The 26,518-nt window shown below is 40.8% G+C and overlaps 1 protein-coding gene and 1 non-coding gene across 4 annotated transcripts in view; one reads left to right on the top strand and one right to left on the bottom strand.

Moving 5' to 3' along the window:
* The window catches only part of LOC106635892 (mitochondrial inner membrane protease ATP23 homolog), a 306,756-nt gene that overhangs the window by 219,299 nt on the left and 60,939 nt on the right, over positions 1-26,518 (bottom strand). The gene's annotated exons all lie outside the window — the stretch shown is intronic.
* TRNAT-AGU (transfer RNA threonine (anticodon AGU)) lies at positions 22,052-22,124 on the top strand. The gene has a single exon. It is a non-coding gene; the product is annotated as a tRNA-Thr (tRNA).

Here is a 26,518-nt window from a genome sequence, read left to right as displayed (position 1 = left end):
TGATTCAATTTTAAGATAGCAGCATCCAATTCATCCAACCGACATGTGATGTATATCTGAAAATCATCTGCATAACAGATATGTTTACTGAACTGTAAGACTTGATATAGATCGTTTAGGAATATAGAAAGTTAAAGAGGGCCCAAACACTACCCTGTGGCACCCCACAATCCAGCGGCAACCACTCTGAGACAGGAACTCCATTCAGACAAATAGCATGTGATCTACCCGACAAATAACTATGAACCTATTTAATGAAAGAATCACCACAATTCAGTCCTTGTAGTTTGGTAAGAAGCAGCTGGTGAGAGACAGTATCAAAGGCCTTAGACAAATCGAAAGTAACGAGAATCGTCAGCATGCCTGAGTCAACTGCACCGCATGCATCCTTAAGGAGAGAAAGAAGTGCAGTTTGGGTACTGTGCCCCCGACGAAGACCTGCTTGTTTAGGATCAAGAAGCATATTTGTTTCAACAAAAGTGGATAGTTGTTGGTGTACTAGCCTTTCGGTAATCTTCGAAATCTCAGGAGGTTTGGAAATGGGTCTAGTATCAGATACTGAAATCATGGATCTGGTTTTAGCGAGTGTTATCACGTATTATTTTTCCAAGATTCCGGAAAAGAATCATCAGTAAAAGATCTATTTATAAGTAGGAAAATGGGTTCACTCAAAGGGTCAATAACTAGGTTCAGCATCTAAGCCGACAAGCCATCAGTACCACAAGCTGCAGAGTTCACACTAGGTAAGGCACGTCGAATTGCAATATTAGAAACCGGGTTTAATTTAAATATGTGACGTGGCAAAATTTGCTTCGCAATTTTGTTTGCCACGCCACAGTTGACGCCCCTGCTCTGAAGCTAGATAACCATGCTGATGTACACCGCCTTTTCCGTGTGCTCTGTTGTAGCGAATTTTCCATAAGGAGAAGAAAGGACAAGGCGCGAAGGGCCAATGGGTCAAGGTAGTATGAAGAGTGCGTATGGAGATTTTTGTGAGTGCCGCGGCGGCGACACGAATGAGAGAGATCGGTGGATAAGGTAGGGACTGGGTAGGTAGGTCAAAAGATAGTCAGTTGACCTACCGAGCGACGAGTTGGGGACGAACGCAACTGATGAGTTCAGTGGGTGTGAGACCACCGAGCGCGAAGGTAGGAGAGAGTACGTGGAGCAAGAGAGCTGCGTGTACAGCGAGTATTAAGTGTGTGAGAGAAAGAGAGCGAGTGAGAGAGTGAGCGGGAAGAAGGACCCGGAAAAATAAGCCTGATCCCGACCCATCCGACCCTGAACGGCGGCCATCTTGAGACGAAGCGTCCTCCCGTGACGACCCGAGCCGAGCCCGAGGTGAGAGGTGTACCGGACAGCAAGCAAGAGAGGCCCAGGTATCACACAGTGTCGACTTCCTGGACTGCGACCCTCGACGCTCATGGTGGACTGGTCTTACTGTAAGGAAGCACGGGATTCGCCAAGGTACAGTGTGTGGGTTACGCGGGGACGCGGGTGAGATCGTCGGCTATAGCGATAGATGAGAGAGAGAGAGTGAGTGAGAGAGAGAGAGAGAGAGAGAGAGAGAGGAAGAAAAGGGCGCATGAGACCGAGAGTGAGTGAGTAGTCGCATAGTCGTGGTGTAAGGGCGGGACGGATCGAGAGCCGGCGTCGGGACGCTGTGAGTTGTAAGGCGTGTGGGTGACCGTCTCCGGTCGCGACGGCAATCCACGCCCGGGACCTATAGGTTACGCCGAGGGTAAGTGTGGGGGTGTGTAGGTACGGACAGGCTACCACGCCGAGGGGACCTGATCCCATATCGAGAGTAGTGTAAGAGGGGAAGTGGGTGTAAAGGCGCGTGAGCGTGTGTGCGTGTGAGCGGACCAGCGTGGCTCTCCGAGCGCACCTCTGGCGTGTGGTGGCGATCGAGGGCCTGCGCTATAGCATCGGGACCGAGAGGAGGTACGAGAAGTGATTGTAGATAGCGGTTGTGGTTATTTTGAATAAATCTATAAAGATAAAGTCAACATTGCCTTGTGTTCATTTGCCCAGACGCGAATCCCCTTTTGAGACAGGTCCAGTGAAGGGGCGAAGGAGGAGAGTGTTTTCGAGCAGAGACGTACGAGAGAGAATAATAACGGTATTTTCTCTCCAACGGTAAGTCACCTTGGGGAAGGAAAAATTCACGTTATAAATGGCATCCCTTGTGGGGAGAGCGCGTCTGGCAAGTGAAAACTAGTGTAGCGTAACTAGAGCACGAGTATAGGCAAATTGCGTCATTGTTGTCAGCGGTTTTGAGGTTAATAGAAATTTGTGAAAAGCTACAACTATTGGAACCTGTGAATAAGAATAGCGGGATAGCAAGATCTTCGTTATTAAGTATCCAGGGGGTCCCAGTAGTGTTAATCAAACAAACTAAGGTCAACGGCGGTTTATAGCTCGACACGACGTGGCGCTGTATATATATACTAGCAGCCCCGTGTCTGGTAGCTGGTAAACAAGACGTACGTCGACACATTAGAAATTATTTTCTGACGAACTAAAGTATCTTTTGTAAGCTTTGTAGTATTTTGGGGACTTTTACTAGCTTCACTATAATTTTACTTGAAAGGTGAACTTACTTACTACAAAGTATTTTGGGACTTTCTATAACTTTATTTTATTTTTTTTTGGGGGGCTAAATTATCTTCGTCAGATACCGTGGGACAAATTCCCGTAAGTGAGGACATCGGCGGTATAGTGTGAGTCGAGTGGGTTAGAACATCGTGAAGACGAGTGCAATACACCGTGTCAGTGCCTAAGTGGTGGTAATAAACGAGTGGGGACAATTTGGGACAACAGCTTGGAACATGAGGCCGCAAGTGAGTGAGGAGGCCATGCGCTTAGGGAAATTGGAACGAGAGTACCGAGCCGTAAAGAGGTCGGTAAATAAATTATCGGCAAGAGAAGTGGAAGAAGAACTTCAGGCGAGAAGTCTGAGTACTAGGGGGGAGGAAGAAGTGATTCGGGATCGGTTGTTGCGTTTCTGCTTGATAGAAATGCAACCCGAAAACACCGAAATTCCGGTTTATGCAGACGACCGAGCTGAATCAACACTGCAAGCAGCGTTACGGGAGAGCCTTGCTCTTTCAGATGAAGAGTTGTTGAACGAGGAGGAGGATCGACTCATAGAGCGAAGAAGTAAGGGGAGCCAGTATTCGGATAGAGAGAGTGATAAGGGACGAATGGAGAGAGATTTTAGGGGGACTACCCCTCCGAGACGTGGAAGAGAAGTGACTCAAGAAGGGGGGGGACCAGAGAGATTGGCCCGCACCACAGGCGAACCTTCGTGTGGGTGGAGGGGAACATCATATTCCCCAACTAACGAGGACATCGGGATTTGGAATGTTTCCGCCCCCGAGCCCCGGGTAAGACACACGAGGGCCTCGACGCAGGTGGGAGCCGGCGGAATCAACGGAGCTTCGGTGCCCGTCTCCGTTGCTACGGCCTCCACAACGACGACCGTCACGGCCACGACAAACACGGGCCTGCATCTGTCACAACCACGCACAGGGATACCAATGCCGTTCACGTACCAAGGTATCATGGCGAAGGGAGACCACTCCACGCCGGCGGCCACCCCTAAGGTATTGAGTAACGTACCGGCCCCTCCGTGGATGAAGGACCAATCCCAAAAATACTGGCGTGGATTGGAATCTCGGACACCGCCGAGGCCCATGACAGAGGATAGCGAGGGCCCAGAGGTGGATATGCGCGGTCAGTCTGATGCCAGTGGCCCCGAGGAGCCGGGTTGGAAGTCAGGCGAGACCTACCGGAGTGGGAAAGAAGGATCAGACGAAAGGTATAACGAAGGAGACCGAACCGGTGGGACCAAATATAGAACTGCGAACAGCTGGGAAGATTATAAGCAAAAGTTCGTAGAGACGCGGGACAGAGATAATGGGAGACAGGGATTGAGCGCGGCTAATCGGTTCCCGAAAGGCCAGCGGCCCCCTGTAACGAGTGAAAGGGATGACACAAGATTCCTGAGAAGACGCGAAGGCGAAGAAAGGCCACCTCAGAGGGACGAGCTCAATCGCGACTCTGAAGGATACAGCGGGGAGGGCAAGGTCCAACCAAGTGATGAGACCCAACACATGGGCATGCCCTGGATGGATAGGATCTCTGCGGCATCAAGGAGAGAGGAGCATAAGCGGGACCAGCCGTTTGGCAGGGAGGAGAAAATGGGTACAGGGTTTCGGACCCCAAAAACTCCTCCTCCCAGAACTTCATATCTACGGGATAGAGCAACCGATCAAAGGGAACAACGGGCGTCAGAGACCCCGGGGTATGGAGAACGCCTTCTCCCCAAGACCCAAGGTAAAGGTGGAGACCAACGGGACATCCGACGCGCAGCCGAATGGCGACGGAGATACCTGCTTACTGAAAGTGAGAGCGACCCCGAACGAGTAAGTGGGGTCCCAAGAGTGGTGACAGAAAGGAAGAGAAGCAGAGGAGGAAGGGAAGATGAGATTCCCACGGATTCCAGAGCGGGAAGGAGAGAGAGAGAACCAGTAGGTAGACATCCGACACCGAGGGGTAGGTCCCCAGGTGTCCTGAGACATCAACCTCGGAGAACAGGACACCTGAGAACTGAACCCCGCTCTAATGTGACTTCGGCCGTAAAACAACTAAGAGACTGGGGATTCAAATTTTCGGGAGCCAAGGGTAGTGACCCTGCGACGTTTTTAGATAACCTCAATGACTTTAGAGGTAGCTCGGACCTAATGGATGAACACATCTTAGGAGCACTACCTAGCGTTTTCTCCGACCATGCCACGCGCTGGTTTCGGGTCAAGAGAGAGTCCCTGACGACCTGGAAAGAGTTCGAGAGGGCGTTTGCCCTGCAGTTTGGGGGAGAGTTTGAGGAGGAGGATTTGAGACAAGACCTGTATGCTCGGACTCAAGGAAAAGGGGAGACAGTATCTGTGTTTTTGCCAACTTGCAATACATTGTCTCCAAATTCAGACGTCCCCCGTCCATCCAAGAACAGGCAGATCGAGCATACCGAAATCTACTTCCCGAATACCGGCGAGCGATGCAAGATAAGGTGATCAGCACACTCGAGGATATTCAAGAGTATGGACAACGATGGGAGAGGCAGAAGAACTTGAACGACAGATATGTCCCCCCTCCTGCCGCCAGCGCTATGCATGTGACCGGGGCCGCGTACGTAGCGGAGCGTGCGAAGACCAAGGTATCTGAGGCCCAAGAGGTAAAGGGGACGGTCACCAGCAATGCGGAGACGACTCCAGGGAAGAAGAAGAGAAAACCGGAGACGACAAAGTCGAGCGGAGAGGTGCGAAGAGATACTCAGGTACCTAATTCTGAAACGGCTACAGAAGCGACCGGGGTAACCCTGACTTCTGCGGTTGCTACGCAAAGGATAGGTGGGACAAATGGGGTATCAGGAGGAAAGGGGAAGGAGTGGACGGGTAACCTGGCATGGAGGCAGCGACCGGGACAAAGAAATCTAGCCTCTACTACCCAAGAGAACACCCAGCCTCAGCTAGGAAAGTGTGGAGGAGGAGATACCGAGGACACCTTTCAAGGTGCCTGCTTCAAGTGCCAAACCGTAGGGCATCGGATGTCCGAGTGTCCTGATACACTATGCTTTGCCTGCGGTCAAAAGGGACATATAGCACGGGAATGCCCCAGTAGACAGAACTCCACGGGTCGTTCTTGTATCTCCTGTGGAACGGTGGGGGTGACGATCGCTAATTGCCCCAGGTGCAAACACATACGAGAGGCATTGAGAAACGAATTGGCGTGGTGTGCGAGGTGAAGACCCAACCACCTTCCGGTAGGGTACGTCTGGGGGAAAGAATGAGAAGTGTGCCAGAAGAGGAACTATCCCACCATCAAGGAGGGTTGTGAATTCCAGACCTGAGACTCCAGACTATCTATTAAGTATAAACTGAAACCTATTCAAAGAGCTGAGGGAACAGGGAAACTAGTGGAATCTAGGGGGGGAGAGAGGGACACAGGCGAAAAGAGAGCGGAAGAAGTTGGGACCAGACGATGGGCAGGAATCCGGACGACAGGGGGAAGTAGGTACAGGACCATTCGTACCTCCAGCAACGACCTGAGGTTCAGAAGATCGAGGAAGACCCCAGAGTGACCGCTGCAGTCAGAGGTTAAGGCCTCACGTAAGTAACGGGTGACAAGGTATGATCTTATCTATTTATGCTTAATTGTAAACTATGTGCTAAGGAAGCAGGGGCGTCAATGATACTATGTAGGCGTTAGAACATCCAGAGGATGTCTAGCCTAGGGGGGGAGAGTTTGTGACGTGGCAAAATTTGCTTCGCAATTTTGTTTGCCACGCCACAGTTGACGCCCCTGCTCTGAAGCTAGATAACCATGCTGATGTACACCGCCTTTTCCGTGTGCTCTGTTGTAGCGAATTTTCCATAAGGAGAAGAAAGGACAAGGCGCGAAGGGCCAATGGGTCAAGGTAGTATGAAGAGTGCGTATGGAGATTTTTGTGAGTGCCGCGGCGGCGACACGAATGAGAGAGATCGGTGGATAAGGTAGGGACTGGGTAGGTAGGTCAAAAGATAGTCAGTTGACCTACCGAGCGACGAGTTGGGGACGAACGCAACTGATGAGTTCAGTGGGTGTGAGACCACCGAGCGCGAAGGTAGGAGAGAGTACGTGGAGCAAGAGAGCTGCGTGTACAGCGAGTATTAAGTGTGTGAGAGAAAGAGAGCGAGTGAGAGAGTGAGCGGGAAGAAGGACCCGGAAAAATAAGCCTGATCCCGACCCATCCGACCCTGAACGGCGGCCATCTTGAGACGAAGCGTCCTCCCGTGACGACCCGAGCCGAGCCCGAGGTGAGAGGTGTACCGGACAGCAAGCAAGAGAGGCCCAGGTATCACACAGTGTCGACTTCCTGGACTGCGACCCTCGACGCTCATGGTGGACTGGTCTTACTGTAAGGAAGCACGGGATTCGCCAAGGTACAGTGTGTGGGTTACGCGGGGACGCGGGTGAGATCGTCGGCTATAGCGATAGATGAGAGAGAGAGAGTGAGTGAGAGAGAGAGAGAGAGAGAGAGGAAGAAAAGGGCGCATGAGACCGAGAGTGAGTGAGTAGTCGCATAGTCGTGGTGTAAGGGCGGGACGGATCGAGAGCCGGCGTCGGGACGCTGTGAGTTGTAAGGCGTGTGGGTGACCGTCTCCGGTCGCGACGGCAATCCACGCCCGGGACCTATAGGTTACGCCGAGGGTAAGTGTGGGGGTGTGTAGGTACGGACAGGCTACCACGCCGAGGGGACCTGATCCCATATCGAGAGTAGTGTAAGAGGGGAAGTGGGTGTAAAGGCGCGTGAGCGTGTGTGCGTGTGAGCGGACCAGCGTGGCTCTCCGAGCGCACCTCTGGCGTGTGGTGGCGATCGAGGGCCTGCGCTATAGCATCGGGACCGAGAGGAGGTACGAGAAGTGATTGTAGATAGCGGTTGTGGTTATTTTGAATAAATCTATAAAGATAAAGTCAACATTGCCTTGTGTTCATTTGCCCAGACGCGAATCCCCTTTTGAGACAGGTCCAGTGAAGGGGCGAAGGAGGAGAGTGTTTTCGAGCAGAGACGTACGAGAGAGAATAATAACGGTATTTTCTCTCCAACGGTAAGTCACCTTGGGGAAGGAAAAATTCACGTTATAAATATTGGTAACTGTGCATTTAACGGAATGTCTAAAACTTTATATAAATCCGAATCTTGTAATGTTGGAACGAATTGAGAAGACGATGTATAATGGGTAATCAGTTCAATTGGCGAAAAAGCAAGAAGAGGTGCAAAGTCGACCGGGTAAAGCCAATCTTCCCGATAAGAGACCAAGTAGACCTAGCATCAGATGCAGTAGCAAATTTCTGAGATAAATACTTGTTTTTAGAAGAATCCAGTGCATTTCTCACATTTCGTCGCTTCTGCCGATAATCATCATAATCAACTGGCAATTTAGAATGAAGAGCACGCTTATACGCCGTGTTACGAAACTTAATAAGATTCCTTCCTTTCAATGTTACCCAAAGCTTATTTGATCACTCAACAGTAACTGATCGCAACGGAGATACATCATCAAATGTAAAAACAACTGCATTTGAAAACATCTCAGCAATTTGATGCACACTGGACTTATCAGAGTCACTCAATGCAATGGTGACAGCATCAGAGGTTTTAGATTTCAGTCTTTCAATATTGGTCCTATGAAGATCGCGAAGATCGCGTGTGAGGAAGGTCTTTTGAGATAAATGGGCACCAGATATTTCAACATCTAACGTAATCAGATCATGGCCAGCTATCAAAGGGGAATCCGTTTTTGAATAGGCAATAATAAGACGAATAATTACGAACATAGAAAAGATCTATCCAAGTGTGAGAAAAATCATGTAGATGACAAGTGTGATGAGTAGGACCAGAATTAAGTAGATGAAGTGACTGAGAATTTAAACAACTTCGAAGATAAATTGCATCATGGTTATTAGATAACATATTCGAATTACAATCACTTGTAACGATAATCTGTTTGTATCTAATGGAATAAATGGATAAATCGGCAAAAAAATTCATAAAACGGCTCATATGAAAATTTGTAGCTATAATTATAGTTATAAAAAATAGCTGTAATTACGGCTATAATTGCCAACAATAATAGCTATCCACACGTACAAAGTAGTTATAAAGGTTACAACGGAGTCGCAGCGTCGAGCACGCGCATGCAGGTGCTTGGCTGTAGTAAATCCCTAAGATTTATGTGTATGTACTTGTGGTAATGCCTCTCAGGCCATTAGTCGTGGCTGCACGCTCAGCGAGGGGCGCTGACGTGACTCAGGCAAGATAAGTATGGCGTGTTGGTCAGTGTCGGGTATATTGCTTGTGACAGCGCTTCCACTCTTAAGAGAGTGGAACAGTCTGAAACGTAAGAACCAAACCATTAGAGGTACCGGTACAATTTTCCGGTCAAACTATCATGATAATAAGGGTGAAGGGATGATTAAATAAATAAAAGAGGGCGCTGGTGCATACATAGCCAATCATCAATCGTTGGTCGACGGTAGGCGATCGATCGAGGATTATTGGTAGGGACTTTTCCGAGGTATCGAGCAAGGTGAAATAGCTGGAAAGGGCAGTTCGGTTTTTCACTATCTTCCGTTACGTTGGTTTATCGTGGTTCAACAACACGAGAGATTCGGAGCGGCATTGGAAGCTTGTGGTGTGGCTCGCGATTTGTCTGAATTTTCTTCCAAGGGTCGTATGACTAGGAAGAAAGCTTCAGGATCTTGGCTTGCAGGGCGCGATCAGGTGGCTGAGTGTGATCGGGAGGTTGCGTGAGTTGGTGAGGAGAAGCAACCCGGAGCCACCATCCAGGACCAAGAGTCCCTTGACTATGAAGGTCATGAGAAAGCCAGTGAGTACGTTTTGTCTGTTTATGTGCAGTGGCTGCAGTGTGCGCAGGGTACGCGAAATAGTGAAGACGACGCGTTTTCGAATCCCTCACTCCGGGGTAGTGGCTTCCTGGGGCGGGTGAGTCGTTTATAGCTGCTTTGTAGGTGATAATAGCTATAATTGTAGGCAACTATAGCTGTAGTTACAGCTATTATTTACAACTGTAATTATAGCTGTAAATTTTTGACTGAAGGAAGTTCTCCTAAAAAAATACTGTTACACACACTTACATTGAAAGAGATTTTTTTTTAATAGACACAAATCGTATATTGAGAAAAGAATTTTATAGTAAGCACTATACTCGAACCGAGCACGACAACGATAATATGGTAACAACTAAATGTCAAGCTGGATACATTATATAAGTACTTGACTGTAATACATGGATTAGTAGAGACTGTGATACTCGTCAAATGTATCCTTGAATAAAAGTTACACACTATTTTTTCTAACTATTAGTATTAAAGAAAAATGGTATTCATCTGTTTTTGATCTTATAAAGATAATTCGAAAACATTGCATAGACTCAAAGAATAGTATAGTATAGTATAGTATAAGTCTTTACGTAAGTCATGGGGTACAACCACATGTGGCTTCAAGAGGTTATTAGAATGTATTATTAGAATATATAAAAAAATTAATAGTTGTAATAAAATTAGTACACAACAGTATAAGCAATTATAACTATGTTAAAATGTAAAAACGTTTGAGATAACAGTTTCGTGTTGAGAAACAAAAGAAAAGAATCTAGCTTACAGTAAATAACAGATGTATAAATAAGTTATTAGAAATTGATCAAGAAGAATTCGACATCCAGCCAATAAATAATAATGTTCAAATTTATATAGCGTAGAACAAGTAATAAGTAATAGTATTTCAAAGTATATTAATTACAGTAAAATAAACGTTTTAATGCAACAGTAGCAATTATAAATACTTACAAGTAACCCTACCTAACTGTCACTCACCGATTTTCATGAAACTTGGCAGGGTGATAAAACAATAAAAAATATCAGACCCAGATATTTTTAAATCTGCCGTAACTGATTTTTAAGGACAGAAGCCACCCCTAATAAGACGAAAGAAGATTAACCTGCCTAAGCCTAGGAAAGGCTGTTTGAAACGTTTATTTTTCGTGAAATAATTTAGTTCTGCTTCTTAAAATCACCCGCCTAATTACGTACCCTTAAACCAACCTTATATATCTTAAAATATACCCCCAACCCCCTTACCCCTGTAAACTACCCTTACAAACCACCAGTGGATTAACCTACTAACTATTAGGAACAACGAATTTAATTGCTAGATTTTGACGAAATGATTAAATTCCACACCACTGATAGGTAAACCACCTACCCATTTATCTGCTAGCTCATCTAAGCCCTTGAAACCACCCTTACCAAACTACTAGCAGCTAACCCACTTAGTCTTAAGAATAATGAGTTGAACCTTTTATTTTTCGCAAAACAATTTAATTCTACTTCTCAAAGCCACCAATATAATCGGCTACCATTAATTTAATTATCTACCCTTAATATAAACTTATATATTTCACAACATACCCCTCCAAGACCCTATAAACTACCTTTACCAAACCACCAGCAGGCTAACCCACCTTACCGTAGAAACAACATATGTAAATGCTAGTTTTTACTAAAATAAATAAATTCCACACCCCTGATAGGTAAACCAGCAATCCACTTACCCCCTATTTCATCTAACCCCTAGAAACCACCCTTATCAAACTACAAGTATGACATTCCACCTGGCCTGAGGTATAGTTAGTTTAATCGTTAATTTTTCTCAAAATAATTTGATTCTACTTCTCAAAGCCACCCATCTAACTATTTACTCTTAAGTAAATTTATATATTTTAAAATATATCCAAACCCTCTGACCGTTGCAAACCACCCTTACTTTTGATCGACCGTTTTTTTCTTTTTTTTTTCCCCCGCTTCTTAACAAGATGCTTACACCACCACTTCTACGCCGAGACTGTGCTCTTTTTTATGTGGTAAAGCATTATACATTGATCTTTCCATCAGCTTCACAATTTTTTCTGTAGCTTTACGTTTTCAATTTTTACCAGATTGTGTAACTAGGTTGACTATGAAAGGCATAGCACTCCGAAATAGTCCAGTAAAAAAAGCCTAATCTGTGCACTCTCTGTCTATATGACCCTACAAACACACGATTGACTCCTCTCTCTCCCACGTACTGAGTATGATACCTCTCGTAAAAAACCATTTTGCAACGACTCGCTTCAAAGAAAACTTTTCTAAAATGTAACACCAAGGTCAGTGTCCCAAACTCAAATAATATTGGTTTACCAAATTGATCTCTTATATCTACATCGATCGTATGAAATCTATTATTGAGAAGAGGTACGTAGGCTGGTGGAGTACACCTCTTGACAATTGTGCTTCCAAATGAATTTCTTGAGCAGCTAAATTTTCTATCTTCAGCAAGAGTGCAAATGTATGACCAACAATACTTGGTTCACATACATAAAAATAGATAAAAAGTTGATCAAGTACAGCTCTTGATAAGCTTCCTGGCCTATTTACCGTAAAACCATGGCCAGTAATTCCCTCTTATTTCGGCACGGGTGCGTTCAATCTCTATCACCCCTTCCTCAAACTCAATAACACGTTTCCCTGTAGTGGATATAACAAAAGTTTTTCCACATGTTGTTGTACGTCCTGGTCCTGCTATTGGAAAACCAATAAATACAAATCCACTTTGATGATCATAAATTAGTTGCTGACATTTTTCATCTTTATGATAATATTCCAACCGTTTTCTATTGATTTCCTTGCATAAATTATGTACAAAGTTGTAGGTACCGTGTTGAATACAGCATTTTTTTTCTTCACCTGGTTCACTTATCACTGCCTCTTCTCGTCAAATATGTAAAATAGTAAATGGAACGTGAATCTCGGAAATTCCAATCTCTGATCTACCGTTTAGCTCGATTTCTTTCGGTAAATGAGTAGAAAATTTGTTGTAGTGTTGTTCGGAAAAAGCTTCATACTACTGTTGCTAGGTAGACTCACCGTAAACTTGTTATGATGCATTGTTTTTTAAATCTATTGAATTTATCTACAACTTAAATTTTTCGGGGTATCCTACCCAACTAACAAAGTATTGTTTGTTTTTTCCTTTTCTTCTGGTTTTTAAGATCTTGTCAATTTTATGCTCCTACTCCGAGACATGCTCTTTGTGAATAGGATTAAGTTCTTAAGAGTAAAAAAACCCGTCAATTTTTTCATCATCTAAATCACCGAGCTCACACACATGTAAATTTTTTTTTCAAAATTCAAGTAATTTTAAATTTCTCTTCACTCCAGGTTTTTACTGCACCTTTTTCAAACACATTTCTATCGCGGCTTATGAGTACATAATCACCTACTTTGTATTTATCTTTACATTGACTGTAACGTTGTATTGTTTGAGGTTGTCGCGAATTAACTAAATTTTATCGTGCTATATGTGCATTATATATTGTTACACTGCTTGGTGCTAACTTAGTTGTAAAGTGAATATTACTGTATCCATTAATTAAATTTTGTAAAACGTCTACGTATTTGTACGTATTTTTGTATGTAAAATATCTGCACATACGCTCTTTGAATGTTCGAATGACACGCTCTACTACGGCAGCTTCAACATTAGAATTTTTGGTAACTCGAAATTTTATGGCATTTTCTTTTAAAAAGACTTGAAATTCATTGCCTAAAAATTCAGTCCATTTGTAACATTAAAGGGAGAAGAGATTTACTATTTTCAAGAATTTTTTTCAAACCTTCTGTCAAACTACAACAGATTTTATCTTTTAAAGGTTGCACCCATACAAACTTGCTTAATACATCGATTACAATTAAAATAAAAGACACTCCATCATTGTAGTTTTTTACTGGCGTCAGTTAAATGAGATAGGCCTCCTACAATTCATCTCTAAAGTTAACATCGTAAAACAACCGTGGAAAGTTTCATCAAATACTTTTATGTAAGGTATAAGCATCAGGTTTTTTCAACCACTCTTCTTTCTCGGAAGAGATTTTGTTTTTATTTACTCTTATTAAATTGCGTGCACCAGAAAATGCTCCTTCGTGGTGTGGATTAAAATATTGTTTCTCTAACGTATTCATTATTCATTAATAGCGTAGCCAATTTTTAACACCGCTTGATTTTGGCGTAGATGATTGTACTACATGCTTATCATCATTAGTTTCTTATTGTGTACAGATTTTCCAAGGGTAATGAAAAACTATTGTTTTCAAACGTCTATTCGTCTTCATAGAGCGACTTTATATCACTGATCCCATCCAACAGCAAACTTGAACTGTCGCGGTTTACGATTTTCAAGAGGTCGGTGTTTCCCACAAACTCTTGAGGAGTGTTTACCACTCGGAGTACTCGAGCAAATATTTCTCCACCCACCAATTTAACATTTTTCCTTCGCCTTGCAGCGTCATTAATTAAGTCAATAATATTTGACCCTTCGATTTTTTTAACATTATAAACTACTGTACATGTACCATTCCACTTGACATTGTTTTTGTATCCTTTTAAATGTTTTAAAAGCAACGTAGATTTTTGTTGGTACACTTTAGGTACAGTACTGACAATCCTTTCATCATTCATCCCGTGGTCATCTGTAGTAGTTATATTTTCAACCTCGTTTTCTGCAATATGTATTGGCTCACGTTTTTCATTAATAAAGTATAAATATCTGTCTAAAACTCTCAAGTGTTCCTTTAGTTTGTTTTTTTCATTATATACGAATTTGAATCAAGAATTTTTTTCATCAAGTCGTCTAACCAACTCAACTTATCTCCAACTGTCTGCATGGTTTGTAAAACAGGTTGCGTAAAAAAATTATTTACGGTTGTTGGGGGAGATGGACCAAAGTTAGCGCTTATGGTAGTGCTTTCCCTTTTTATTTTTTCAAGCTGATCTTTAGAGAGTAATATCATTTTTTATCACTTTCCATTTTGTTATTTTTACAATTTTCTTGATAATATTTCAGTTTAAATAGGTTACAATATTAACGGTACAAAACCGTTGCTTTTTTGAACTACAATGTTCTTCTTTTTTTCCACGAATTTTAACTCCTGCTTTTAAAAATCAATTGTCTTAAATTACTTTAACACTTTTTTAAACTTTTTTTTTGACTGTTTATCAGAGAAACAACACCTTTGACAATATTTAGAACATACTTGCATAAGCAGTCGATTAATTTCTTGTCTCCTTTTTTTAACAATATCGATCTCTGTTCTCTGTTAAGATGAGTGAGAGCTTCTAAAATTGTAATGTACACATAATCATGGTTTAATTTCTGCACCGCGAAATTCAAAATTTTAATCGACCTTTGTATTGAAATTTGAAAACCACTGTAAAGCATCCGACCGTCGATAGGGCAGATTTTTTCCTAAATGACAGTTTGGTGATGATAATCATATTGTTTCACGTCGCAGTAGTTGGGAGTATGATTTATACTAATAAAAATCGCAATACGATGTAGTTCACTAAATTTTCTTTAGATTTACAGCGATAATTTAAAAAAAAGAGTTATTTTGCAAGTAAGGATAGACAAATTGTGCCTTCATGTGTCAGCAATTGGGTGGAACATGCAATAAAATGTTTCCATGCAAATAATTGAAAAATGAGCGGGTATATTAATGTTTATGCTAGTACTTGTGTTTGTTTGATGATCATAATGTGTTTTATAGTTTACTCATTTGTCATTTCTGTTTTTCCTCTTGACAATGTACTGAGTTTTCACTAATGTGTACATTCTGTACAATCTGTCAAAAAAAAAACAATAACAGATGTGTCCAGAAATGAATTGGATTATTAGATGGGCATGCTCATCACAATAGAATCCATTTTCAAGTTATATATGTGTTATAGCACAAAATAGATTTTAAAAATATAGAAGGATGTGTAATGTGTCACCCATGCAGTACAGTGAGAGCAACATAATAAGTATGATATGCTGTACAGAAAGGCAATCAAGAGTAAGACAACATGGAAGGAATGAAGAAGGCAACGAAGCAGTTGGTGATCCACAGCATCCAAATCCCAAAATAAAAAACTCTGACAATTCTCATAAAGTCTCCTTCCTGTTATGGTAAGCTTTTGTCCATGCACTTGCGCAAGTTGCTTGAATGTGAAAGTCAACGTTTCATTTCAGTTTAGTGACTCTACATGCAAGCCACCCAGCACCCACACTTACATTACGACAACGAGTCTCTAACGATCTCCAGACTTGACAGAAAGTGATATTTTATTTGATCACGAGGGCATCGATGGAGAGAGGCTTGAAAATTTCACAGATAGGTATAATTACTAGTAGTCTCTACTAGTGCATATTCTGGTCGTGTCTTTGTTTTTTTTAATTTTGTTTCTTGTAGATACAACCAGTTCTCGGATAAGATAGTCGGTACTCCTTATCAAAGCAGTCGTATGTTTTAAATTTATTATATTTAAGTGCAATGCCAGTTTTTATAACTAGCTAGTTATAGCTAGTTTAGATGGTTTATTGGAAAATATCTTTTCATTAAACTTGACGGTAGCTTGGGTATGCTTGAGACAATCGCTGCACCCTGTAAATAGAACCCAGTAGGATGGATGACTGAGTCGTCTGAAGGGAATTTTGGAAGGGGCCCGCACGAAAGACTCGTGCACCGTACAGTTATGGCAAACAAATTGAAATTAAAAAAGGTCTCTGATATGGCAAAAGCTGAAAAGAGTCTGAGAAATTAAAATACCATACTCTACCATTCAAGTGCGATGCTTTTGTAATACATGAAAAATGTAATAAAAATTTCTCTTTTCTGTTAATCAGTTTTTATTATTACCATTTTTTTTTTATCATTATGATTTTACAAAAATGTACAAAATTGTGCTCACAACTTTTTTTTAAAACTTATGCAAAAATATGTAAAAAGCCAAAGTATTGGTAAAAAATGAGAAAGTGCATCAGCAAGTTATATAAATAAAGGTGTTACGTGGGAATTGTGTAAGTTTCGGGGTGTAAGGGGATTGAATACACGTGGAAGAAAGTATGTGTTCGTTTATTAGAGTCTTAAAGCGAGAGTAGTCGCGTGCGTGGCGTTAGGTTCGGAGGCTGATCGGAGAGCGAGAGCGGGAGAGCTGATAACGCTCTGGCCCGCCGCCGAAAGGTGATCATCATACTCTGTATCCGCTGCTCATGCGCCGTGAGAGGTGAGTCTTGGGCGCGAACTTACAAAGGTTCTAGATACTGTACGTCACACGTCCGAGGCCACGCGGTCATCGTCCTCGATGGCCATACTGGTTTGTGTGTGCGAGTAAATTTGTGTTATGTTGTCTGAGAATTATTTGTGTATACGTAATTGTTCTTGTTTGCGCTGCTCTCTTTACATTATTTTTGTATAATTATATTCTTTGTATCGTTATTATTTATTTAATTATTCCTAATATTTTTAATTTTTTTATTTATTTATTTATTTATTTTTTTAATCTGTACACATCTTATGTATAACCTCTTTTATTACATCGTCAGTCTCAATGATCATCGCGGATTGGTTGTTAACTGAGCTGGTAGTCCTCTGCCTTCTGATCCTACCCGCTTGCCCAGTAGCACTTGTACCTCTCGTGCATTAACCATGGCACTCTGGGTTGACAAGTCTTGTAGTACTGAGTTGGTGTTTCCGCGGTTCCTCTCCCGTCCGCCTGTAATCATTCTCAAACCTTCAAGTATTATTAGACCCCCCCATTTTAAAAATCCAAAAGATCCGGCTGCCACTCCTAGTGCTATTTCCGTTGCCAACAATGCGTATTCCTTCCAATTTGAGAATTCCTCCTTTGTTTGTACTAACTCGTGTGCCCGTTGGAGTACATCCACTAGCTTAGTACCTGTTTTTATCCTATCGTCAAGTCCGTGCTCCTGGTTATCGAGTTCCTGTAGTCCGTCTCTTTTTATCACTGCTTCCATTAATTCCAATAACATATCTCCTTCAGTCCCTTTCACCTTTTGTAGTATATCCTTCAAGTTAAGACTTGCGCTTTCAAGCTTCATTATGCGATTTTCACCTTCCTCTTGTCCTGGATCCAGTCTTGTATTCGATGCTTGAGCTATACAGTCTCTTGCTAATTTGACGACCCCAGAATCCACCACCTTCAGTGTCTTGTGTTCGGTGTGTTCACACTGTATGTGGGCTTTGTCCTTTCTCGTGGTGGTAAAGGCATGTTGGTTTTTAGCATGGAGACGTGTCCAAAATGTGCCCTTTAACTTGGCTAATATTATCGGACATTCTTCTGGTTTCTTCACTGCAATCCCCAATATGATACGTATCTCACAAGGGTGGTCCTCTTCGACTTTCTGTGTTGGCTCCATTTGTGTGCATATTCGTGTTTTTCCTAGTTCTTTACATAGTCTTATCACCTCTTGCGGGATTGGCGTAAATCTTTTCTCACTAACACTGCTCGCTATGTATTCGTATGTTGGCTGTAAATATGCCACTAAATCCGTAGTATTTAAGCCTTTTTGTTCCACTGGCAATGATGATATCCTAAGAAGGTCCAATTTTTCTTTCGTAACTAGTGGTATCCGTATGTAATATATTATTCTGCTGTTAAATGCCATGATCGTTATTTCTGAGATTTCTCCAATTTCTTCTTCTGTAGTTATATTTTCGCTTACTGGGAACTGTAGATCTGGTCTCAGCTGCTCTGCCAAAATTTTTGCTTCCAAAATCGCTCTCAATGCCGCATCTGGTATATGTGTCGTTCCCCGACTCGCTAAGTACATTATGTCCACCGTTGTTCCAAATTTTGTTAAGAGTTTCTCGGCTAAGTTCTCAAATTCGCCCACCATTTCTGTAACTCTGTCATAATTGCCGAAGTACTCTGCAAAAATTTTTAAACCTTCCTCCGTTATTCTTCTAGCTTTATCTTTAAACGTTTTTAAATCTTGAAGGTATTTCTTATGGTTTCCATATGTTATGACTCTAATTTGTTCCGTTAAGTACTTAGTTGTTTCCATTGTGTTAGTCGGGATTGCCTCTACTAGCTTTTGTATTTTCTCTTTTTCCGCGTCAGTCACACCCCCCTGCAGCGCCTGCACCGTCTTGCTTTGATCATCGATCTTTTGGCCTACTACTGTTCTATATGCCTCTTTTAACCTATCCAAGGCCCTTAGGACTTTTTCTGCCGTGTACTCTACTTGTTCTATACATTCGTGTTCCTTTTTTATCGTCACCCTGCACTTCCATTTTGCTTGCTTTTTCGCGTCTAAAAACGAATTTACCTCCTCGACAACGTCATTCCAATCTACATACCATATCATTTTCCAAGTTGATGCGACTGCTTGGACTGGGCCCAAGCTCTCCACCAATATTCCAGGGTTTCTTTCAATTTCCTCTATCTCTCCAGGTTGCTGTGTCACCGGCATGGTTCCAGCCCTGAAACATAAGATTTGTATTTTTTTTGTCCATACCGTTTTGATTGCTGATCTCGTAAGTCGTCCGAAGGCCACGCTTACGAGAAAAGTATACTATTTTGGTCTGTTGTTTCTGATATCTCGTTTTTTTTTTTTTGTTAAATTCTTTTTCCCATCTCTTATATTTATTGCTGTCTACTCGAGGTGATTTCATAGCCATCATATCCTCGACTTTCAATGCCAATGTAATGGCCTTTGTTAGCGTTATGGGCCTTTGCATTGAAACTTCGTGGTTGTACGGGGGATTAGGGCCTAATATATATTGGGTCACTACTTCTTTTTGAATGTTTTTCTTAAATTCCTGCCTTAACATTTCAGAAACTTCAAGGTTTGCTTCTGGAAGCCCCATAGCCCTGTTAAACAACTTTTGCATGCGATCTGAGTATTCTTCTACAGATTCCCTATCCCTTTGTCGTTCCGACCTAATTTTTGCCATAACTGTCTCTGTGCTACTGATGGCCCCGTACCTTTCCGTAACCTCCTCGAGAAATTCTTCAATAGACTCAAACTGTGTAATTCTATGATTTAAATGTGCTGCCGCTCGACCTTTTAGCCTGCTGGATAGCGTTGCCAAAAAATATAGGACGTCTCTGTCGTCCACCTGTCGGCCTATTGCCCTTACTACCCTTGTGAACGCCGACAAATTTACAGGGTCCCCTGTAAATATTGGTATTGTTGGGATTATTGTGCTCAATTCTTTAATTGAGTAATTTATATTCCTCTCATACTCCCGGTGATGCGGCGATCTGTGTGTAGATCAACCTGTTGTTTGCTCCCACCTCTCCTGGTTATTTTTAACATTTTCGAACTCCCGCATCGGTCTAGCTTTCCTTTTATATCTGTTGTAAAATTTTTTTTCATTTTCTCCCCCCTCCCTTCTGGCCATCTCTGGAGCAACTCTGTCTCCCTTCTCCAATTGCCAAGCTGATTCCTAGCGGGCCCCCTATCTGACTCATCCCCTTCCTCTCCACTATCATCACTACGCAGGGGCTCTATATATGATTCTGAGGCTTCGTTTCCTCCAATTATTTGCTTAGGGCCCTCTTTTTTCTTATCTCTTAGTACGACCGTCTTCATGCCCTTAAAAGTTTTTCCAATTAAGTCTTTTGTTTTTTTGTTCGACTTTTCTAACTCTTTGACCGCCTCGGGATCATGGCAAAATTGTAACCATAAACTGTCGTCTGTTACGACCTCCGCGTCTGCTAAGCGGTCCACCGCCCCACCTACAACGTTATCAATTTTTTCCGACTGCATTTTGTTTTATTCGCTTGGTTATTTTTTTGTGTTTTTTTTTTTGTTTGTTTGGTTGTATTTGTTTGTTATGGGCCAATTTGATAAAACTTATCGCCCAGCAGTAATATTATTTACCGTTTATATAAATTCTATCTACCTGGACAGTATTGTAAGCAGTATGATCTAAAGCATTTCCGTGTCCGTAAACAAAGTGTCCAAAGAAAAATATTGCTACCAGAGGGTGCGTGGTGTGATGTAGTTTCGTGTTTTGGCTCTCCCTTGTTTTATTTCCTGACGGTGCCGGCCTCCTGGATGGCTGCTGAGCGCCCACGCTGGTACTTGACACCTGCTTGTTTCTCACGTGTCTCGTTGCGTGTGTCTTCTTAACACTGTATTTTTTTCTTTTCTTGTTATTATTCACTGTTTCTTCTTTAAATTTTTTTATTTTTTTTTTTTTTTTTTCTTTTCACGATAATTCTTTTTATTTCCACTTACACTGCACTGTGGGTGCTTCCCGACGACGAAAGAAAACCCAAAAAAAAATTTTCCATCACTTTGTCGTACACAACTCGCCACACGTCGAGCGCCAAAAATTGGGGGTCGGGTTATCTACAACCTCCTGTTACGTGGGAATTGTGGAGTTTCGGGGTGTAAGGGGATTGAATACTCGTGAAAGAAAGTATTTGTTCGTTTATTAGAGTCTCAAAGCGAGAGCAGTCGCGTGCGTGGCGTTAGGTTCGGAGGCTGATCGGAGAGCGAGAGCGGGAGAGCTGATAACGCTCTGGCACGCCGCCGAATGGTGATCATCATACTCTGTATCCGCTGCTCATGCGCCGTGAGAGGTGAGTCTTGGGCGCGAACTTACAAAGGTTCTAGATACTGTACGTCACAAAGGTATCAGGTACATGTATTTTGATAGGACTCATGGAGAATTCGGCTACCCATATGCATGTTGAACAAAATTTAAAAAAAAAACAAGATGGTAAAAAATGTCATTGTTCCAAGGAGTGAGTAAGTCACGAAACCACGTGCCATCAGCTCTAATTTTCTCTAGATTGTTGTCGGTTGATCCAAATGCCGTCGGTATAAAAAAAGTTTGAATTAATTATACACAAAAGAAATCACTAATCAAGTGATATCTTTTCTTGCAACTTTGTTTCTAAGAATTAATATCTTTTTTGAACGCAGTTTCTTACTTTGATCCTACATTAAAGAAAAAAAAAAAAAAAAAAACATACGAAAAGTGCTGGCGGTAACTTACAATCAAAAAGTATACCCAATCAAAAAAAATTTTGTATATAATACGTAGATTCTACATAGATTTTTTGAATAGAATACTTATGTATTACACGTATATTTTACATATAAGCTACGTAGATCTCTGCATAGAATCTATCAAGAATCTGTCCGAATTATCCTTGTGGGGTCTACGCAGAATCTACGTAGAATGTATATAGACTTCAGACGCTGTTTAGGTAAAATCTACGTATGTTCTATGCTGTTTATACATAGATTCTATGTAGATTATATATGTATTCTATGTAGTTTCGCCACAGATTCTTATAGATTTTACGTAGAATCTGATTGGATCCTGTTGAAAAAATAAGTAGGAACTGCATACAATCTTTATAGAATCTACGAGAAAGCACACGTAAAAGATGCGTAGAATCTATGCAGAATCTAGACTGCAAATAATCAAATCTCTGAAGATTCAGCACAGATTCTGCATTAATTCCATTGTGAATTAATGTCAAAGTGGCGTGTTATCTGGTGGATCTAATATATGATCCATGTTGAATGTACGTCGAATCCCTGCAGAATATATATTACAACTGCAAAAAGAAAACCATGTAAACCACTCCTCGGTAGCTCAAGTGGTAGAGCAACTGTCTAGTAAACAGGAGGTTGTGTGTTCGATCCGCACCCGGGGAGTATTTTTTCTCGTTCTGAATTATTTTCTCCAAAGGAAAATTTCTTGAAAAAGAAATTATGTGGATTTGTATTGTCAAGTTATTTCTATATCTTATATATTGAGAAAGGGCATGTATGGATGGTAATAGAGAGTGCTTGTATGAAGAGTACCGCCATCTATACATATGCGCCTATTGATGCAATGATTAAAGTGTATCGACGTTCGCTTGTATACCTATTGGACGTATTGAATTCTAATTTACCAACAAGCATTAGAGTCACATGCCTACATTATCGAGCTTAGGTGAAAGACAGCTTAAGAATTGAAAACGAGAACTTATCTAAACTTACGGTGCGAGTGAATGCACAGCTCCTCGGTAGCTCAAGTGGTAGAGCAACTGTCTAGTAAACAGGAGGTTGTGAGTTCGATCCGCACCCGGGGAGGATTTTTTCTCGTTCTGAATTATTTTCTCCAAAGGAAAATTTCTTGAAAAAGAAATTATGTGGATTTGTATTGTCAAGTTATTTCTATATCTTATATATTGAGAAAGGGCATGTATGGATGGTAATAGAGAGTGCTTGTATGAAGATTACCGCCATCTATACATATGCGCCTATTGATGCAATGATTAAAGTGTATCGACGTTTGCTTGTATACCTATTGGACGTATTGAATTCTATTACAACTTTTACTTAACTGATATGATATGAGTTGGGAGCAGATGTAATATAGGATTTGTTATTAATCTTCGAGCAGACAGCTACGGTTGATGAAGACTTTGTCTCAATTGCTACTATTTCTTCATTTATACCAGTTAATATCCTTATTGCACTCCAATATTGCATTGGTTCAGTGAATGATTCTAGACAAATCGTTGTTTTTTTTCATACTCTTCATATCAACTAAAAACTCAATAATTTTAATGAACTTTCCATCAAACGTTACAGCGTAATAATTACAGGAACGTGTAGATTCTTTTTTACATGATGAAAAAATACATACTTCCTTTACCATTCGATGATACGATGAGGTGTGGTCTCGAGAAAGTTCATGTTTCGTGAGTGTTGCGAGATCAACGACGCACGGTTTTCCAAAGTATCTTCATTTTTTTACCTTAACACTTTTTTTGGTGGTTTTTTTATCTAAATTATTACAGAAATCGATGATTGGACTGTATACTTTAAGCGATAAACATGTTTTTCAAGAATATCGATGCTCTCTTTGTAATGAAATTGTCTGCATACTTGGTGAAGAACACCATTTGCAGCTTTAATATCAGCAATCAATTGGCCATTGCCGTTTTCAACACAATACCCAATATGGCTCCATAAGGATCCCCAATCAGCTACGCTTTGACATAAATGCAACGCTTGATGTATATTAAACGTCATGGCTTTCCTAGTGTACAACAACTGCGTTTTGGCTACGAATTCTTTAAGTTTTCTGTCAGCTGTTATCAATTCCGTCCTATAAATTGAAGTTTGTAATAATTTATGTATGCTATCGACCAATAGCATCCAATGTTCAGCGTACTTCCTGAACGATTCTATGTCGTTTAATACAAAAACGCTGAAAAATAGCAACCAATTCTCCCAATCTTTCAATTTCCAAATTTGTTTTTCCTTTAGTGGACGAGATAAATGTGAGACGGCGTTTGGAACTTTGATTTTTTGCAAATTACAACTTATATTTGGCATCTCTCGACGCAATGAATATTCAGTATCTTCCAAACTGTCTGCAAACACCCAGGAAAAAATTTTGCATCGCATCTGGTACGAATCCTCTAATGATGTCTAACGTGTCCAAGTTCAATAAAAGTGAAGCAGTTTTAAACCCAAAAACTAATTCTTCACCATTTTTTTCGATTTTTTCTCGTATGTGCTGTAGTGCCTCCACTTCAGTTCAAAGCTCAGAAACCTCGTCCTGTAAGGTGTACTTGATGGTATTTTTTGTTTTTTGCAGGACTGCTTCGCCAGGGTGGTAACACCATGGGCACATAAAGTGCCCATTAAATCAAGCCTTGCATAGGCGCTCTGGCGACGCTGTCGACGCAGCTCTATTTGACAAATTTTGTATAATGTTAACAAAGCTATCTAAAAAAATGCTTATTTTTGGTTTTGTTCTACCAAACCACAAAGCACAAGTTAAGGATGCTTCATTCTTTCATTTACAGGAACTTCACTGATGATTATCTGGACAGGCCACACTGAAAAGGATGAACTTTCAAAGACTAAGGAACCGTCGCTGTTAAAAATACACGTGATATAATTGTTTTTTCAAGAAGGTGGCAGTGAACAAACAAAGTCCTTGTAGAGAGAACCATCGTAAATGTCGCTACAATTATTATTTTGTCTCTTACAGCTCATGTTTTCGTTATAATAATTTTCATGGGATTCAATTAATTTTTCAATCGAATTTTCTGGGCTTATAGTTATAAAAAAATTGCCGTTATTTCCTTGTACAGGAATATTTTTTGCACACTTTTGACATCTTATTTGCTTCTCTTTTCTATTAAATGTAGACACGTATTTTTCACACATTGGGCAAACTCCATGATATTCAACTCCACTGTCGGTCAAGAGTAACTTATCCAGTTTATATTTTGTGTCTGAAATCACAGCCTTATCTGAAATTAAGTTGATGAGTTTGCATAGGTCTTCAACCGTTAAATGCGAAAGTTTATGTTTTGAAGAATATTTAAATATCCCTAACAATAAGTCGACTCGACTGACATTAAAACGAGCATCAACAATCAAATTATTTTCTTCATTTCCTAGCATCTCAAATAAAGATGGGTAGGCCGTAGCGTCATTGTAATCCTCAATGTCTTCTGAATAATTGGAATCTGTGTCACTAATGTCTTGTGGCTCATCTTGAATAAAACCCTAAAAAACAGAATACAAATACATGATTGTCTTATATTATAGATCAATGGATTGGTCTGACATGGAGATTTAAATACCATTATGCAGTACGCTGTTGGCAGTACACAATTTACAATTTACATAAGTACAATGCAGTAAATGAGGTAAAATACCCAATAGTGGAATGCTTAAAAAATATATGCCAATAGAAAAATGGCAATAAAAATATAACTAAATATTTCTAACAATCGTGATTTTTTAATTTTAATAGTGTCACACATAGTTTTGAATTTTTAAACTTATGTCAATGTAATTTAAAAGTTAGATTAGGAATATAGTGCCTTTTGATAAAAAAATTGAGGTTCTGAGTATATTCTATTAGACTATATGTTAAAAATAGTCAATTATGAGAGTGCGACGAGTAACTCACTATGTCTTGAGTTCGCTCCCAAACGATTACATGTTCCTCAGTGTCATCGATGCTGTACAGTTCATCTCCACTCCAAGGCTGAGCGTCTATTGAAGGAACAACTATTTCCTCAACAGAGTACGAATTGTCGCATGATATCTGCAGATGTAATAAGGGAAACACTTCTTGTTTTATAATTGGAACTTGTGAGCATATCGTAGCATTAGCAATATAGTTTATTTTTATAATATATATTACCTGGATACTATCAACGTTGCTACTTAAAGTAGACTGATGACACACGACCTCAAAAAAATTGTATAAAAGCTTACCAAACTTTGTCAAAGAATTACTTTTATCAAACAAAATTTGTATGTACAGCTTCAATAAAAGATCAAATTTTTCAAAATATAAAATTCAATAACACTTACCAAAGTATCTGAGAAATCTGAGACGCTGCTAGGGAAATTATCAGCTTGTTCTTTTCTACTTTTTAATTCGTACTGTGTAGATCGTGGTACGCGACTTCCACTTTTATACATATATTGTTGATACTCTCCTCTTCTATTGCTAGAATTATCCATATCAATGGTCAATGAAAAGATATACGATAAATGTACTACAAAATGTGGTAGCAGAGAACAAAGACCAATTAGTAACAGTTTTGTTTCAGAATAAGGTTACAAAATATTTTACTGCTTCCTATCAACACTCATACCTGTAAAGTAATGGTAAATATTAAACTTGATTTTGAGCTGATTTGACCATAAATCAGTATATGTATGCTTTCGTTGACTGAACGATTTTTTATATTTACAACAGATTACAGTGTTATTCTCACCTGCACACTCATGAATATTCTTTTCATTTCAGTCCACTTACGACCCTTAAAACAACAATTTCTCACATATGAATTGCCTTCTCTAGATATACTTCTCTCATCTGCAGCACTGCAGGAATAACTTTTAAAGCTTATTAAGTATAAGAGGTACGTTGAATAAAATATTTATCCATACATAGATAAAGATGATTTAGAACACGTAGTGTACCTAAACAAAATAAATAACAAAATAAAATGCTTTGTATAATCTTTTGCTTACGCCATAAGTACTCACATTTTTCTGGTAGCAGAATACGGCAT

This window comes from Copidosoma floridanum, unplaced genomic scaffold (assembly GCF_036245765.1).
Source record: "Copidosoma floridanum isolate Cflo_tuat_1 unplaced genomic scaffold, Cflo_Japanese_pri ptg000004l, whole genome shotgun sequence".
In the NCBI taxonomy this organism is placed as follows: Eukaryota; Metazoa; Arthropoda; class Insecta; order Hymenoptera; family Encyrtidae; genus Copidosoma; species Copidosoma floridanum.
Note: the sequence above shows the minus strand (reverse complement) of the source record. Positions and strands in the feature narration are given on the sequence as shown.